Below are 17,606 nucleotides of genomic sequence, written 5' to 3'. Positions count from 1 at the left end.
TATATATATATATATATATATATATATGTTAAAAGTATTAAGTTTAAAGTGGTTATAATATATGTTAAAAGTATGGTATTTTATTTATGGTAGTTTAATAAATTGCCGCTACGGCCTTTACACCAAGTATGGTTGTTGTGTTTTATTGATCAGGGTGGTTGGAAAAAGGGTAGAGGGAAGGAGCCAGAATCTCTTCCATCCCATGAAGTCATCTGTTATATTGCTGGGTGACATGAACCCCCTTTTGCCGTGAATGAACCCATGCTGTGCCTGGGTGACAGGGGCCTAAATCTCTCAAAATCCTCTGTTCTATTGCTAGGTGACATGAACCCCCTTTTGCCGTGAATGAACCCCTGCTGTGCCTGGGTGACAGGGGCCTAAATCTCTCAAAATCCTCTGTTGTATTGCTGGGTGACATGAACCCCCTTTTGCCGTGAATGAACCCCTGCTCTGCATTGATGACAGGGAAATAAATTTAGTGAAAACATCTGTTACTGATCGGAAGATGCGCAACTACAAGCGCACGCTGATGATAGCATTCCCACCTGACAGCGGGGGCACAGTGGAAGCACAAGGCGAAGGCAGAGGAGGAGGAAGAGGTCGCCAACGCAGCTGGGGCACCACCAGCACCCAAAAAAGGCAGGGTTAGCATGGCCAAAATGTGGAAAAGCTTTGTCCGCCTTGGAGGTGCTGACCTGCCCTGCAGCCAGTGTATAGTGTGAACGTGTGTTTAGCACGGCAGAGAGCATTATCACAGGCCGCAGCCAATGTGGACAAGCTTACGTTTATTAAGTGAACCAGGCGTGGATCCCACAGGACTTGTCCGTACCTTGTGCAGAATAGACATTTATACCAGCCTCAACCATCCATTCTTGTACTCAAGTGCACTTATTCTTTGTTTTATTTTGTTATATGTCCCAATATTTTGGGGGATACCCCAATTTAAAAATAAAAAATAACACAAATCAGTGTTGGCTACCTATTCCTCCTTCACCGCCGCTTCCACCCACACAGCTACGTCAACCTACACCGCCACATCCACCCATCCACCGCCTCCTCAACCTCCTACTCCTAGATCCAGATTGTTATTTTACATTTTTCAGTATTTTATGTTATTTTAAGTAATTTCCCTATCCACATTTGTTTGCAGAACAGTTGTCATGCTCTTAAGCACATTTTGATGACTTTTGCAGCCCTCTAGCCCTTTCCAGGACTAAAAACTGCGTTGGTCAGTGCACAGGTGATGTTACGGGACACATGCTGGTGTAAGGCTGGGACTGCACACTGTGAAAAATATTGGCGGCTGGGGACAGAGTACCGCGGGACAGCCACCGCCATCAGGCTATGGAAAGCCTCAGTGTCCACAAGCCTAAATGGCAACATTTCCAGGGCCAGCAATTTGATGCGCATTTAGTGCTATGGTCTGTGGGTGGGTGGCTGAGTATTTGCGCTTTCGTTCAAAGGCCCGGGGTATAGACATCTATAAGCTGCGCTGGGACACAAAGGTGGATGTGCTAGCTGATGGTGCTTGTGAAGGTCTAGGTGCATGGCTGGAGGCATCTGGGCCTGCGTATTGGACAGAGGATTGGCCAGCACGTAACACAGGGGAAGAGGAGGCAGTGGTGTGACCCGCAGACACTGGTTGCGGACCCAAGCGTTCGGCCCACCTATTAGGGTGCTTTGATGCCATGTGGCGGATCATGCTGGTGGTGGTGAGGTTTCTAGTGGTCACACACCTGCTCATTTTGGTACTGCACAGGTTGCAAATGACAAGTCTTTTATTGTCCACACTTTCATCAAAAAAAGCGCCAGACTGCGGAACACCTAGCCCTTGGCAAGGAGATTGCTGCAAAATGTGCTCCAGGGAACATTTGCGGGCCTGTTTGGTGCGGCCCACCCTCTCCCTTTTGCTACCCCACTGCTTCTTCCAGCCTGTTGCGATGCTGCGGATCCCTCCCCCTCTACATAGTAACATAGTAACATAGTACATAAGGCCAAAAAAAGACATTTGTCCATCCAGTTCGGCCTGTTATCCTGCAAGTTGATCCAGAGGAAGGCAAAAAAAAAACCCTGTGAGGTAGAAGCCAATTTTCCCCACTTTAGGGGAATAAAAAATTCCTTCCCGATTCCAATCAGGCAATCAGAATCACTCCCTGGATCAACTAACCCTCTCTAGTAGCCATAGCCTGTAATATTATTAGTGATGGCCCGAATAGTTCGCCGGCGAATAGTTCCCGGCGAACATAGCTTGTTCGCGTTCGCCGAGGCGGACGAACATATGTGATGTTCGGTCCGCCCCCTATACATCATCATTGAGTAAACGTTGACCCTGTACCTCACAGTCAGCAGACACATTCCAGCCAATCAGCAGCAGACCCTCCCTCCCAGACCCTCCCACCTCCTGGACAGCATCCATTTTAGATTCATTCGGAATCTGCATTCTCAGTGAGAGGAGGGACAGTGCTGCTGCTGCTGATTCAATAAGGAAAGCGTTAGCTAGGGCAGTGTTCTGTGTCCACAGACTCATCTGCTGTAAGGACAGCGTCCTGACAGCACCCCAAAAAGCCCTTTTCAGGGCTGGTACATCAGTCTGCTTTTTTTTTTAATTTATTTTTTATATATATATATATATTGCAGTTGCCTGCCCGTGTGTGAGAGGCTGCAGGCTCAGTCACAGACAGTACTGTGTGCACACCATTCATACAGGGTGTGACAGAAAATACCTCGCAGATAAAATTTTTTTATATTTAATCTTTTTCTGTGATCTAATCACAGTTGCAAGCCAGTGTGTGTCAGGCCCACACAGACTGTATTGTGGCCACTGGCTAGTGGCTAGGCCTCCACTTATACCGTTACAGGGTGTAACTCACTCACAAATACCTTGCAGATAAAAAAAAATTCTATTTAATATTTTTCTGTGATATAATCACAGTTGCAAGCCCGTGTGTGTCAGGCCCACACAGACTGTATTGTGGCCACTGGCTAGGCCTCCACTCATACCGTTACAAGGTGTAACTCACTCACAAATACCTTGCAGATAAAAAAAAATTCTATTTAATATTTTTCTGCGATCTAATCACATTTGCAAGCCAGTGTGTGTCAGGCCCACACAGACTGTATTGTGGCCACTGACTAGTGGCTAGGCCTCCACTTATACCGTTACAGGGTGTCACTCACTCACAAATACCTTGCAGATAAATAAAAATTCTATTCCGTATATACTCGAGTATAAGACGAGTTTTTTGGCACATATTTTTGTGCTCAAAAAGCCCCCTCGTCTTATACTCGAGTCTAGGTCTGTATTATGGCAACTTACATTGCCATAATACAGACCATGACATGTTGGGGGCCGGAGAAGCTGTTACTTACCTTTACAGCTGCTCCGGTCAGCTCCCAGCACGTCCGCGCGGCACCTCTGTTAAGCTCCCAGTAGGAGCGATTTGGCCGACCCGAAAATGCCGCGATTATATATGAAGGGGCCCCGCTCACATAACTGGCTTTGTGTGTAAAGTATTTTACTAGTGTGTGAAACAATCTCTCTCCTATTGATAACAGGTCCAGCCTCTGTACTCACTTTCATGATGAATGCACTGCAGCGAGCGGCCCGGCCGGCGCGTGACTGACATCACTTAGTAACGCTCCTGCTTCCTGAAGTGGGAGGAGCGTTACTAAGTGACGTCAGTCACGCGCCGGCCAGCTCGCTCCCGCTCGCTGTAGTGCATTCATAGTGGCAGTGAGTACAGAGGCGGCCATGTTATCAATAGGGGAGAGCTTGTTTTACACACTAGTAAAATACTTTACACACAAAGCCAGTTATGTGCGCAGTTTAGGACACATGAGGGGACATATAGGGCCATGAGGGGGACCAGCATAAGATGCTATATGTACCCTAGTCTTATACTCGAGTCAATAATTTTTCCCATTTTTTGGGGGTAAAATTAGGGGACTCGGCTTATATTCGGGTCGGCTTATACTCGAGTATATACGGTAAAATTTTTCTGTGATATAATCACAGTTGCAAGCCCGTGTGTGTCAGGCCCACACAGACTGTATTGTGGCCACTGGCTAGGCCTCCACTTATACCGTTACAGGGTGTCACTCACTCAAATACCTTTCAGATTAAAAAAAATCGATTTAATATTTTTCTGCGATCTAATCACATTTGCAAGCCAGTGTGTGTCAGGCCCACACAGACTGTATTGTGGCCACTGGCTAGTGGCTAGGCCTCCACTTATACCGTTACAGGGTGTAACTCACTCACAAATACCTCGCAGATAAAAAAAAATTCTATTTAATATTTTTCTGTGATCTAATCACATTTGCAAGCCCGTGTGTGTCAGGCCCACACAGACTGTATTGTGGCCACTGGCTAGGCCTCCACTTATACCGTTACAGGATGTCACTCACTCACAAATACCTCGCAGAAAAATAAAAATTCTATTTAATATTTTTCTGTGATCTAATCACATTTGCAAGCCCGTGTGTGTCAGGCCCACACAGACTGTATTGTGACCACTGGCTAGTGGCTAGGCCTCCACTTATACCGTTACAGGGTGTAACTCACTCACAAATACCTTTCAGATAAAAAAAATTATATTTAATATTTTTCTGCGATCTAATCACATTTGCGAACCAGTGTGTGTCAGGCCCACACAGACTGTATTGTGCCCACTGCCCACCACTTATATAGGGTGGCACAGTACCTTGCACGCATAGTAACACTTATCTAATAAAAAATGACAGGCAGAGGCAGGCCACGCCGCAGGGGCTGTCGTGTTCGTGGTGCTGTGATTTCCACTGGCCCTGGAATAATGCCCAGTGTTCAGAGGCCACGTACACTGAACCCAAAAAATTCGGAGAAAATAGTTAACTGGCTTACACAGGACACCTAATCTTCAACAGCTTCCGCTAAGAACCTTGACGCACCATCCTCCTCCAGCTCAGCTTTGGTCACCTGCTCTCAAGTTACCACTCTCCCGCCCGCCGCCACCACCACCACTACCACTACAGACACCACAGCCTCTTCACTTGATCCCTCAGAGGAGTTATTTACACATCAGTTGGATGAAATTAGTGATGCGCAACCATTATTGCCAGAGGATGGAGATAACAGGGATATGTCTCAGTCAGGCAGCATTACACACATGGACGTACAGTGTGGTGATGATGATGTTGTACCCGCTGCTGCTTCCCTTGCCCGGCGTCTGACAGCTGGTTTGACGGAACTCTTAGCCCGCCAGCTTTTACCATACCAGCTGGTGGAGTCTGAGGCCTTCAAAAAATTTGTCGCTATTGGGACACCACAGTGGAAGGTACCCGGACGATTTTTTTTTTCAAAAAAGGCAATCCCAAACCTCTACTCAGTGATTGAAAAGGAAGTCATGGCATCTCTGGCATACAGTGTTGGGGCAAGGGTCCATCTGACCACTGATACCTGGTCTGCAAAGCACGGTCAGGGCAGGTATATCACCTACACTGCGCATTGGGTCAATCTGCTGACGGCTGACAAGCATGGAATGCGTGGCTCTGCAGCGGAGTTGGTGACACTGCCACGACTTGCAGGCAGGCCTACTGCCACCTCCTCTACTCCTCCTACTCCATCCTCTTCCATAACCTCCTCGGCTGAGTCCCCTTCTGCTGCGGTGTCTGGCTGCACATCAACTGAATCCCCCCAGCTCCCCAGGGGCTATTCCACATCCCGGATACGACAGTGTCACGCTGTCTTGGGGTTGACTTGCCTGAAAGCAGAGAGCCACACCGGACCAGCACTCCTGTCTGCCCTGAACACACAGGTGGATCAGTGGCTGACCCCGCACCAACTGGAGATCGGCAAAGTGGTCTGTGACAATGGTAGCAATTTGTTGGCGGCATTGAATTTGGGCAAGTTGTCACATGTGCCGTGCATGGCACATGTGTTGAATCTTATCGTACAACGCTTTGTGTCTAAGTACCCAGGCTTACAGGACGTCCTCAAGCAGGCCAGGAAGGTGTGTAGCCATTTCAGGCGTTCCTACACGGCCATGGCGCACTTTTCAGACATTCAGCGCCAAAACAACATGCCAGTGAGGCGCTTGATTTGCGACAGCCCAACACATTGGAATTCAACACTCCTAATGTTCGACCGCCTGCTCCAACAAGAAAAAGTCGTCAACGAGTATTTGTATGACCGGGGTGCTAAGACAGCCTCTGCAGAGTTTTTGTATTAGGGTTGTCCCTTGCTGCAGCGCTGGCCAATCGTAGCGCACAGCTCATAGCCTGGGAGTCCCAGGCTATGAGCTGTGCGCTACGATTGGCCAGCACTGCAGCAAGGGACAACCCTAATACAAAAACTCTGCCCCATACAACAGAGGGAGCTGCACACACCGGAGCCTATACCGGGCGAACGGAGCGGCGCCCAGACATACTAGTAAGTGCAGGGGGACCCCTGGGCGCCGCTCTGCCCACTGATATAGTTAGTTTTTAGTTTTTAAACTAGTGAAAGGTCCTCTTTAACCTTTTATTCCCATACGGTATGTACCTCTCACAATGAGATTTTAGGATGTTTTTAAAGATATCCCATTTTGTGGCTGTATTTTTATTTTTGAGGACTTTGTCCCAGTTAGTTAGGCCTATGGCCTCTCTTAGTTGGCTAAATTTAGCTTTTTTGAAGTTTGGTATTTTTGTTCCTCCCTGTAGAAACGCTCTTTTGAATGATAATTGGAAGGTTATTACTTTATGGTCACTATTTACCAGGTGTCCACCAACCTGCACGTCTGTTGTTCTGTCAGGCCTATTGGTTAATACTAAGTCAAGTATGGCCGTCCCTCTAGTCGGGTCCTGAACCAGTTGGGAGAGGTAATTGTCTTTGGTTATTGCCAAGAACCTGTTTCCCTTATGAGATATACAAGTTTCCGTTTCCCAGTCTATATCTGGGTAGTTGAAGTCCCCCATAATAACCACCTCATTATGATTTGCCGCCTTGTCTATCTCGTTTAGTAGTAGATTTTCTGTGGACTCTGGTATATTAGGTGGTTTATAGTAAACTCCTATTAGTAATTTATTGTTGTTTTTAGCTCCATGTATCTCTACCCACAGTGACTCCACATGTTCATGTCCCTCACTCTGAACTGCTATCCTCGCTCGTCTTGCCACCTTCCCAGGTTGAGTCATGACTTCATCGTCCAGCACCCCCTCTTCCACTTCCTCACTCTGGTCATCCTCCTGACTTGTTGACCTAGCAACAATCCCAGTTATTGACAACTGTGTCTCATTCTCATCATGAACCTCTTGAGACACTAATTGTGGTTGACTTATTGACAACTATGTCTCATCATCATCATCCACCTCGTGAAACACTAATTGCCATTCCCCACCGTCATCTTCTTCTGACTGTGGATGCTCCAGAGTTTGGGAATCAGGGCACAAGATCTCCTCATGTCCCTCTTCAAACGGGCTTGGCGAGAGGCCCAAATTAAGGAATGGCTATGAAAACAGCTCCTCGGAATATCTGAATGTGGGATCCCTTGTTTGCCAAGACTATCCATGGTGGGTGGAAGGAGTATCAGAGTGAGGATTCTGTTGACCAGACTCTTGGCTGCTGAGAATGGACTTTGTGGAAGACAGGGTGGTGCTTAGCCGACATGAAGCATTATCTGCTGCAATCCAACCGACCACCTGGTCTCACTGGTTTTACTTCGAGAGTGGTGTCCTGCGCTGCCCTGCAAACTGGGACATGAAGCTAGGTACCGTGGATGAGTGTGTTTCTTGTGCCCTGGCAGCAGGCACAGTTTTGAATGCGCCCAGGGCCACGGCCTCTGTGTGCACTATCAGCAACATGGCCACTTCCCTGTCCCTTACTGCTCGCCTTGCGCATATTAAATGGTATATATGCTTGCAATTATGTCACACGTACAGTAGCACAGGTTTTGTAAGTGTATGTGCAATTAAAGTACACAGAATGTCACAGATATTTTTAGGATGCACACACGTTAAACAGGAGGTATAGCGCAAGTAATATCGCTGTCATCAGAGGCTAATAAAAAATTACACTGAATTAATGTCACTGATATTTCGGATGGGCAAACATTATACAGGAGATGTAGCGCAGGTAATGTCGCTGCCACCAGCAGCAAAAAAATTAGACTAAATGTCACTGATATTTCGGATACACAAACGTTATACAGGAGATGTAGCGCAGATAATGTAACTGTCCGCGGTGGAGACAGTCTACAGAAAATGTACACTGGATGTCATATTTTTAGGATGCACACACATTAGACAGGAGCTGTAGCACAGATAATGTTGCTGTCACCAGCAGCGAAAAAAATGACACTAAATGTCTCTGATATTTCGATGAAATAACATTATATTGGAGATGTAGTGCGGGTAATGTCGCTGCCACCAGCAGCAAAAAAATTAGACTGAATGTCACTGATATTTCAGATACGCAAACGTTATACAGGAGATGTAGCGCAGGTAATGTAACTATCCACAGCGGACACCGTCTACAGAAAAAGTACACTGGATGTCACAGATATTTTTAGGCTGCGCACACGTTACACAGGAGATATATAGCAAATAATGTTGCTGTCACCAACTGCGAAAAAAATTAGACTAAATGTCACTGATATTTCGGATACACAAACGTTATACAGGAGATGTAGCGCAGATAATGTAACTGTCCGCGGTGGAGACAGTCTACAGAAAATGTACACTGGATGTCATATTTTTAGGATGCACACACATTAGACAGGAGCTGTAGCACAGATAATGTTGCTGTCACCAGCGGCGAAAAAAATGACACTAAATGTCTCTGATATTTCGATGAAATAACATTATATTGGAGATGTAGTGCGGGTAATGTCGCTGCCACCAGCAGCAAAAAAATTAGACTGAATGTCACTGATATTTCAGATACGCAAACGTTATACAGGAGATGTAGCGCAGGTAATGTAACTATCCACAGCGGACACCGTCTACAGAAAAAGTACACTGGATGTCACAGATATTTTTAGGCTGCGCACACGTTACACAGGAGATATATAGCAAATAATGTTGCTGTCACCAACTGCGAAAAAAAATACACTGAATGTCACTGATATTTCGGATACGCAAATGTTATACAGGAGATGTAGCGCAGGTAATGTAACTATCCACAGCGGACACCGTCTACAGAAAAAGTACACTGGATGTCACAGATATTTTTAGGCTGCGCACACGTTACACAGGAGATATATAGCAAATAATGTTGCTGTCACCAGCTGCGAAAAAAAATACACTGAATGTCACTGATATTTCGGATGCGCTAACGTTATACTGGAGATGTAGCGCAGGTAATGTCCCTGCCACCAGCAGCAAAAAAATTAGACTAAATATATTTCGGATACGCAAACGTTATATAGGAGATGTAGCGCGGGTAATCTCGCTGTCTGCAGAGGTCAAACAATTGCAAGCTATTTAGCGCAGGTTGCGCTAAAAATATATATTGCTGCCAGATACAACTATAGTCCTTAAAAGGACTTTTGGGTCACTAACAAGTTTTAGCAATTTAGTGCAGGTTGCACTAAAAATATATATTGCTGCCACACACAATAGCCCTTAAAAGGACTTTTGGGTCTATAACAAGTATAAAAATGAAAATATTGCTATTTTAATCTCTACACTATCTCTCCCTTCTACTCTAGTCTCCAGTAGTGATGGCCAAACATCGGATGGGACATTTTGTGAATGCGCGTGCGAGATCAAATGTTCGCTAACCGCGCGTTCGCATCGCGCCTATTGACTTAATAGCAGGCAGGGCCGGGCCGACACAGAGGCCCTCCCCTCCCCTCCCCAGCCAGTGTTCACTCTAAGCTGCGCTTGTAGATAGGAGCAGGAGGCTGCTGATTGGCCAGTATCAGCTAGCTGCCCTGCCATTGGTCCATCCTTTCACACCCCCTTCTCCCTGGAGCTGAACACAGCAGGAGGCAGGCGTTCTCACAGTGGATCATGTGACCATGAAGGAGCATGTGACCAGTGATGTCACAGACCTCCTTCTAACAAATCCATTCTAGCATCTACCCAGCATGTGTGGCAGGACTCTGCTGAGCAAAGACCATGTGCCCAGGTGAGGTGACCACAGAAGTGCCCTGGCATCTGTCTGCTGCTGGAAGCTCAATGTGGAGTTTATGAATGTAAAAACTAATAGCCAAGAGGCTAAAGAAACCCTGCTTGTCTGCTTCTGACCCTAATCTTAACACAGAACGTTCATTTGATTGCAACCTACCCTAACACCTAAAGCGTGGGCACTACACAAGGGTCAATTGGTGTGTGCGTTACTTCTCCTCACTAGGGACAGGAATGTTATCTCTAATTGTGCATTTTATGTAATTTATAAAGTATTGTTTGTATGCGATATTTCATTATCAGGCCTAGTCTCTGTAGTTAGACATCCCATACACTAGAGGGAGATAGGGAGCCCCTAGTATAAATATTCAGGCCCAGACAAGGGGAGGGAGTTCTGAGTCAGGAGTCTGCAGAGACAGCAGTTAGAAGGCACCAGCCAGTGACAAGCTGAGGGCCTCCTCCTGACATGCAGCTAGACAGCCCAGGCTGCTAGTTGTTACCAGGGGGCTAGTAGAGGGATCCTAGCCTACCTGTGGATCAAGAGAGCCTTAGTTAGCTCTGAAGACGCCCCAGTTGAAGGATAGCGCCTCCTGGGAAAAATCTGCAGTTACCCTCCAGCTGAGTAAGGACAATACCAGGTCAGATAAGTACCCTGATGGACAGAGATTCCATAAAGTACAGCAAGTGCCGATATTGGAGAGAATTGCGATACCAAGGATAAAAGCCAACAGTTAGGCATCCGGGCCTTGGGAACCATCCAGCTAGAATAGCTGAAAAGGATGGAGCAGCATAGTACTGCAAAGCATTAACCATTGTGTCCTCCAAGTATCTTGCCTGTTTATTATCTGTCGCCATCTAAAGTCTACCTACTTGTGAAGTATTGTCTAAGGGACTGCATGACCATCATTATCTATTGTCACTGTACGTAGTAAGTTGGACTGTGTTCATCAAGTAAAGAAACGTTTGGTTTATCCACTGATTCCTCAATTATTCCACCTGTCACTACACGGTGTGCCACCGTTACAGGCACTGGCGTCACGTACCGAAAAGGGATCCTTGCCCCAGGCACATAAAACACAAGCAACACCCAGGGCACCTCATCCACCACCAGGCCTGGTCCCTAAATACAGAGTGTGCCCCAGAGGACTCCTGTGCCAGCCTCTCCTTCACTGCCGTATGCCTGCCCAGGGTTCCCCTACAGAACTGTGAGTAACCCTCGCTTGCCATTAACCGTGACCTCACAATCGCAATACCCTGCAGGTCTAGCGTACCACATAAATTGGCGTCACGAACAGGATACGGAACATTCCCGCGCCATTGCGGATATAAAACTGTGTGCTAAAGACTACCTTAAAGTGACAAGCCCTAATTGTTTTATTGAAAATTACTGGGCCCAAAGGACTGTCCTAAGTAGCGGTGTGAAAATAGTGTTTTCTGGACTGTTTGCTGCTTGTTTGAGCCACCGCTTGCTGTCAGTGAATAGACAGCGTTTTGCTAAAGATGGCCGCTGAGCTTGTTTGAGTTTACTGCTGCGTCATCTTCATCCTGAATTGGCGGTAAAAGTTGGCGCCTTTTTGCTGGGAAGAGCGGGAAAAAGCTCAAAGTCGGCGCCACCGCCTGTCTGGACATTTGCATGTCTGCAGAAATGGACTCCGCCTCCCCCATACTGGAGTACCTGGGGGGCGGCCTCCCAGTGCAATGGGAGGATCTGTCTGAACTTATTGGCGCCACCCTGTCGCTCTCCAGAGAAGGATCGAGCATGTTGGAGAGTGAAGACTGCTCTGTTGGGATGTCCGCGCCTGATTTAGTAAAAATGGAGGATGTTGGTGTAGAGCCAGAGGACGCTCCACCGGCCTACTCTCCGGGACCGGAGAGACCCGCCTGCCCGCCACAGGAGAAAGAACCAGAGAACTACTATGGCTCCTGGAGAGACTTCTTTCAGCCCTCATTCAAGTGGTCAGCACTAATGGCAGAGATCCGGGAGGCCGCCATAAAGAAAAATACCAAGACTAAGATATACTACGAAGAACTGGCAAAGACCGTTCACGAGCGTCACACTAACGCCCAACCCCGCCTGGAAAGGAGAAAGGGGTTGGTTGTGTCTTTTGATAAGAACCGTGGCTACGGGTTCATACAAGACTATATTACCGGCAGAGACTTATATGTAAACCGGAGATCCGTCAAGCGGGGTTACCTCCCCGAGCATCTGCATAACCTCCGCGAGGGAGAGGAAGTGGAATTCACCCCTGCCGAGAGCCTGCGAGGCCCATATGCTACTGCCGTGACCCGTCCTAAGTAAGAACCGGAGGACTGGGAGGCAGATGAGGACTACTCTGGCTGCGAGTGCAAACCTGTGCGCTCTCCAGAACCGGCCCATCACGCATTCCAAGAGCGGGGCTCTTTCATTGGTCCTAACGTATTTTGGCAGCCAACTGTGTTAGAGAAATGGGTGAGTCCCTATCCATCCCCCGAGCTGCCTCACCGGGAGAAAACAATCCAAGAAATGGAAAAGCTAAAAGGACTCTGCGTCACCCTGGAGAATATCAGGAAGGGTAGGAGACCTGATGCGCCACCGGCGCCTGCAGCGGCCGCGTCCGATGCATCATATACTGTACCTGTGCCGGCGGCGATAGCAGAGGACAGCGATTCTGAGACCGAGAGCCTGGGTGACCAGATCGTCCGACTGGAGGAAAAGTTGCGGGAGCTGCGTAAGATTGCCACCGCCAGGATCCAGACGCCGCCTAAGAAGGAAGAGGTAAGGGTGCCTGTCTCCACCCGTCGACCACCTTCTGCTACCACAGCTACGTTGAGGCCCCCAAGAAGGCCCTCTCACCCTGTGACTTGCTGCGCAGAGCCAGTTGTTCCAGCGCCCACCGGACCGCTTGCGGCGGCGGTATCTAGGCAAGCGCCACCTGCGATTGTCATCCCTGCACCGGTGCGGTCAGCAGCTGTCATCACCCCTAGGCCTATGGGGCCAATACCTATTAGGGGTCCCTTCGTGCTGCAGCTGCCCCCTAATACTGTGTTGTGGGCACATCCGCCTGTGGAGGATTATTACAGGCCTCATTTACCAGCAGAGCCAGGGAGCACCACTGAAGTACCAGGTGATTATGATATGCCCCTGTGAATTGGCCTGCTAGGTTCTTGATTTATTTGCTTTGCCAAAGGATTTATTTCTAGTAGATTTAACCCTTTCAGGACAGGAGTCCTTTGTTTTGGTCCTTTGTTGCTGCTGCCAGTTACCCACGGCTCAGTGGTAGTGGTCACCCACTGAAAACACCAATTGCTGCAAAACCATCTTGTTTCCAGGACCTCCTGCCTGCTTCTACGATCTCACACCAAGTTGTGCCTGTTCCTACGTTGCACCTTTAAACCCTTTAACCCCCTTTTCAGGTTGATTAAGGGTATTACAGCACTTGTTTTTATATTATGCCATTTGAAAAATGTGGGCTATTTTATGTGCTGTCATTTTATTGTGCAACGGAATTCTAAGGATACGTGCCCAGTGATAGACTCAAAAGTACCTGAGCCTCTGAGATCTTTGTTTTTAAAGAAATGTGCCCAGAGATGGACTCCACTGTAAGAGAGCATCTGTGATTTACTACCTTGCCTTGCTGGTGAAAGACACTCACTTTAAATAAGAAAGGAACCTGGGTACGGACTCATATTTGTTCTTTGAGCCTCCAAGAACTTTTAAATTGTTTACATTGTTCTGCTGTTCTATTAAGGACAATTTGCACATATGGACTATCCTGGTAATAACGCTATGCTGTACCAGGTCAGCGCCCCTGTTCCCTCATATGATCCTGAGAGAAGAGAACGACGCCCCTTTTCACCGTTACTTGTTCCTAAGCCAGTGGACTGCCTGATTTGTGCATGTATTGTGCTTCTGCAAATGTAGATGTATTTTTCCTGCTTTGCATTATGGTCTCTTTTTCAGGTGCAGTATCCAGCTGGGCAGGGCCCCTCCATGTTGCGCCGAGGTCGGGCAACGTTAAAGCGTGGTGGTATGTAGTGTCCCCACTAGCTAAGCGTGGGCACTACACAAGGGTCAATTGGTGTGTGCGTTACTTCTCCTCACTAGGGACAGGAATGTTATCTCTAATTGTGCATTTTATGTAATTTATAAAGTATTGTTTGTATGCGATATTTCATTATCAGGCCTAGTCTCTGTAGTTAGACATCCCATACACTAGAGGGAGATAGGGAGCCCCTAGTATAAATATTCAGGCCCAGACAGGAGGAGGGAGTTCTGAGTCAGGAGTCTGCAGAGACAGCAGTTAGAAGGCACCAGCCAGTGACAAGCTGAGGGCCTCCTCCTGACATGCAGCTAGACAGCCCAGGCTGCTAGTTGTTACCAGGGGGCTAGTAGAGGGATCCTAGCCTACCTGTGGATTAAGAGAGCCTTAGTTAGCTCTGAAGACGCCCCAGTTGAAGGATAGCGCCTCCTGGGAAAAATCTGCAGTTACCCTCCAGCTGAGTAAGGACAATACCAGGTCAGATAAGTACCCTGATGGACAGAGATTCCATAAAGTACAGCAAGTGCCGATATTGGAGAGAATTGCGATACCAAGGATAAAAGCCAACAGTTAGGCATCCGGGCCTTGGGAACCATCCAGCTAGAATAGCTGAAAAGGATGGAGCAGCATAGTACTGCAAAGCATTAACCATTGTGTCCTCCAAGTATCTTGCCTGTTTATTATCTGTCGCCATCTAAAGTCTACCTACTTGTGAAGTATTGTCTAAGGGACTGCATGACCATCATTATCTATTGTCACTGTACGTAGTAAGTTGGACTGTGTTCATCAAGTAAAGAAACGTTTGGTTTATCCACTGATTCTTCAATTATTCCACCTGTCACTACACGGTGTGCCACCGTTACAGGCACTGGCGTCACGTACCGAAAAGGGACCTTGCCCCAGGCACATAAAACACAAGCAACACACAGGGCACCTCATCCACCACCAGGCCTGGTCCCTAAATACAGAGTGTGCCCCAGAGGACTCCTGTGCCAGCCTCTCCTTCACTGCCGTATGCCTGCCCAGGGTTCCCCTACAGAACTGTGAGTAACCCTCGCTTGCCATTAACCGTGACCTCACAATCGCAATACCCTGCAGGTCTGGCGTACCGCAATTTTTTTTTAAAGCCTGCTGTTTCTCTAGAAGATGACCTTATGCTGATAGTAGTGTTAATAGAGTCTCAAGGGTCTGTAAAAATAGGGTAACTGCTTTTATAGACCCTTGAGACTCTATTAACACTACTATAAACATAAGGTCACCTAGAGAAAGAGCAAGTTTTTAAAATTATTTTTTCCCTTTAGGTGTTAAAACCTAACTTATTTGATTGCTTGAACACCTAAAGGAAAACAAATTAAAAACCTGCTGTTTCTCAAGATGACCTTATGTCGATAGCAGTGGTAATAGAGTCTGAAAGGTCTATAGAAACAGTTACCCTATTTTTACAGACCTTTGAGGCTCTATTAACACTACTATCAACATAAGGTCATCTAGAGACACAGCAGGTTTTTAAAAAGATTTTTCCTTTAGGTGTTACAGCAATCAAATGAAAGTTATGTTTTAACACCTAAAAAAAAAACATAATTAAAAAAAGATGCTGTTTCTCTAAATGACCTGATGTTGATAGTAGTGTTAATAGAGTCTCAAAGGTTTGTAAAAATAGTGTACCTGCTTCTATAGACCTTTGAGATTCTATTACCATGACTTTTAGCATAAGATCGTCTGGAGAAACAGGTTTTAAAAAAAAAAAAAAAAATTTCTTTAGGTGTCAGAGCAATCAAATGGAGGGGGAGAAATGTGACATGGGTGAGGATGGGGTTACATGATGGGCCGGAGACAATGTCTGTAATCTGTCTGTGCCATGGACGGGGAGAAATATGACACGGAGGGCTGATGGCTGACATTGGGGTCTGATCTGAGGCATTGGGGCTTTTCCTGTGAGCTGGGGTCTGATGGCTGGTCTGACCTGAGGTGGAATGAAAAATATTGTTTCCTATTATCCTCCTCTAAAACCTAGGTGCGTCTTATGGGACGAACCTACATTTTGGCGCACCCCCCCCTTCCCCCAGGTGAGCTGAAGGGGGAGGGTGGGAGGGGGCGCCAAAATGTATGTTCGCTTGTGTTGGTAAAAAACCTTGCACCGGCCCTGCTCAGCCTCTGTTGGTGGTGGACCTTGTCCCAGCCCTGATAGCAGGCGAACCTGAAAAACCTTCAGGTCATATTTGCAGCCACCAAATACAAACTATGAGTGCCCAAATAGTCCCACATAATGGACAGTGACATACCAGAGGGGGATCATTGGCAAAAATTCCCATTAAAAATATGTATTTTAATCAGGGGCCATTTTTGTGCGTTTTAAAGGGAAACTCTCAAAAATGTGCCCTGCTGGAGCCTAGAAAAATTGAATTTCCTATCGGTTTGATGTATTCAAATGTGCAGCACTCTACGTTTTTGTATCCTGAGTCTATAAAAAAAATGCATACGTTAACGTAAATTTTCTGGAGGTATATTAAGCGGTCTCAGGATAAAAATGTAACTGTCGGCCAGTACAGGCCCCAAAAATTAGCCAATAGGCATTCACCTTGCAGCACAGAACTTTGGATTCTGTGGCTGGAGGTACAATAGGCGGTCACAGGATAAATATGTAACTGTCGGCCAGTACAGGCCCCAAAAATTAGGCAATAGGAATTCACCTAACAGCAAAGAACTTTGGATTCTGTGGCTGGAGGTACATTAGGCGGTCACAGGATAAATATGTAACTGTCGGCCAGTACAAATGTAACACCCCAGAGTTGTGTTACTACACTCCTCTACCCTGCTACTATCTGTTAAGAGCTTTTACACTGTCATCAGATATATTTTACATTATGTCTTCACAAATGTGCATGTAAAACTATGTTAAATGTAAATTTCCTTGTAATTTTCCATGTTCACCAGCAGGTGGCAGCAATGCATTGGTAAGGAACTAGTTACAGTTTAGTGTATCTAGGCTGGAGGTGTGAACTGTTACCACATCCTTCAGCTTGGGTGGAGAAGGAAGTTAGGTCAGTGTGCCAGCCACCCCGGTTGGGGAAGGTTGTGTGATAGCCTTCAGGAGTCTCCCTGCATAGGGAAGAAAGCCAGGATCTTGTCTCGGCTGAGACATTGATCATATTCCCAGTCTGAGCCCTGCAGCCTCAGCTGGATGAGAAGAAAGCAGACAACCTCCAGAGTACCAAGACAAAAGCATTCACTGCGAGCCTATCTGAGAGTAAGTCCAGAGACCTAGGAGAAGCCATATCCTCCTCAGCTAGTCTGTCCCCACAAAGCAGAAGATATAGAGAAGTGCAGAAGATAAATTCCTGCCACAGTTACAAGCTACTAAGCAGACGTCTTATCCTTCAAGCTCCAGATTTATAGTGCAGAAGATTTATTCCTGCCAACCATTGCTAAAACCTGCTGGGACCAGAGACCAAATCTGTATACTGCTTGGATACAAGTTATCTAAAGTGTTCCAGCAAAATAGAC

Source organism: Bufo bufo, chromosome 4 (genome assembly GCF_905171765.1).
Source record: "Bufo bufo chromosome 4, aBufBuf1.1, whole genome shotgun sequence".
NCBI lineage: Eukaryota > Metazoa > Chordata > Amphibia > Anura > Bufonidae > Bufo > Bufo bufo.
This window is presented reverse-complemented; position numbering follows the sequence as displayed.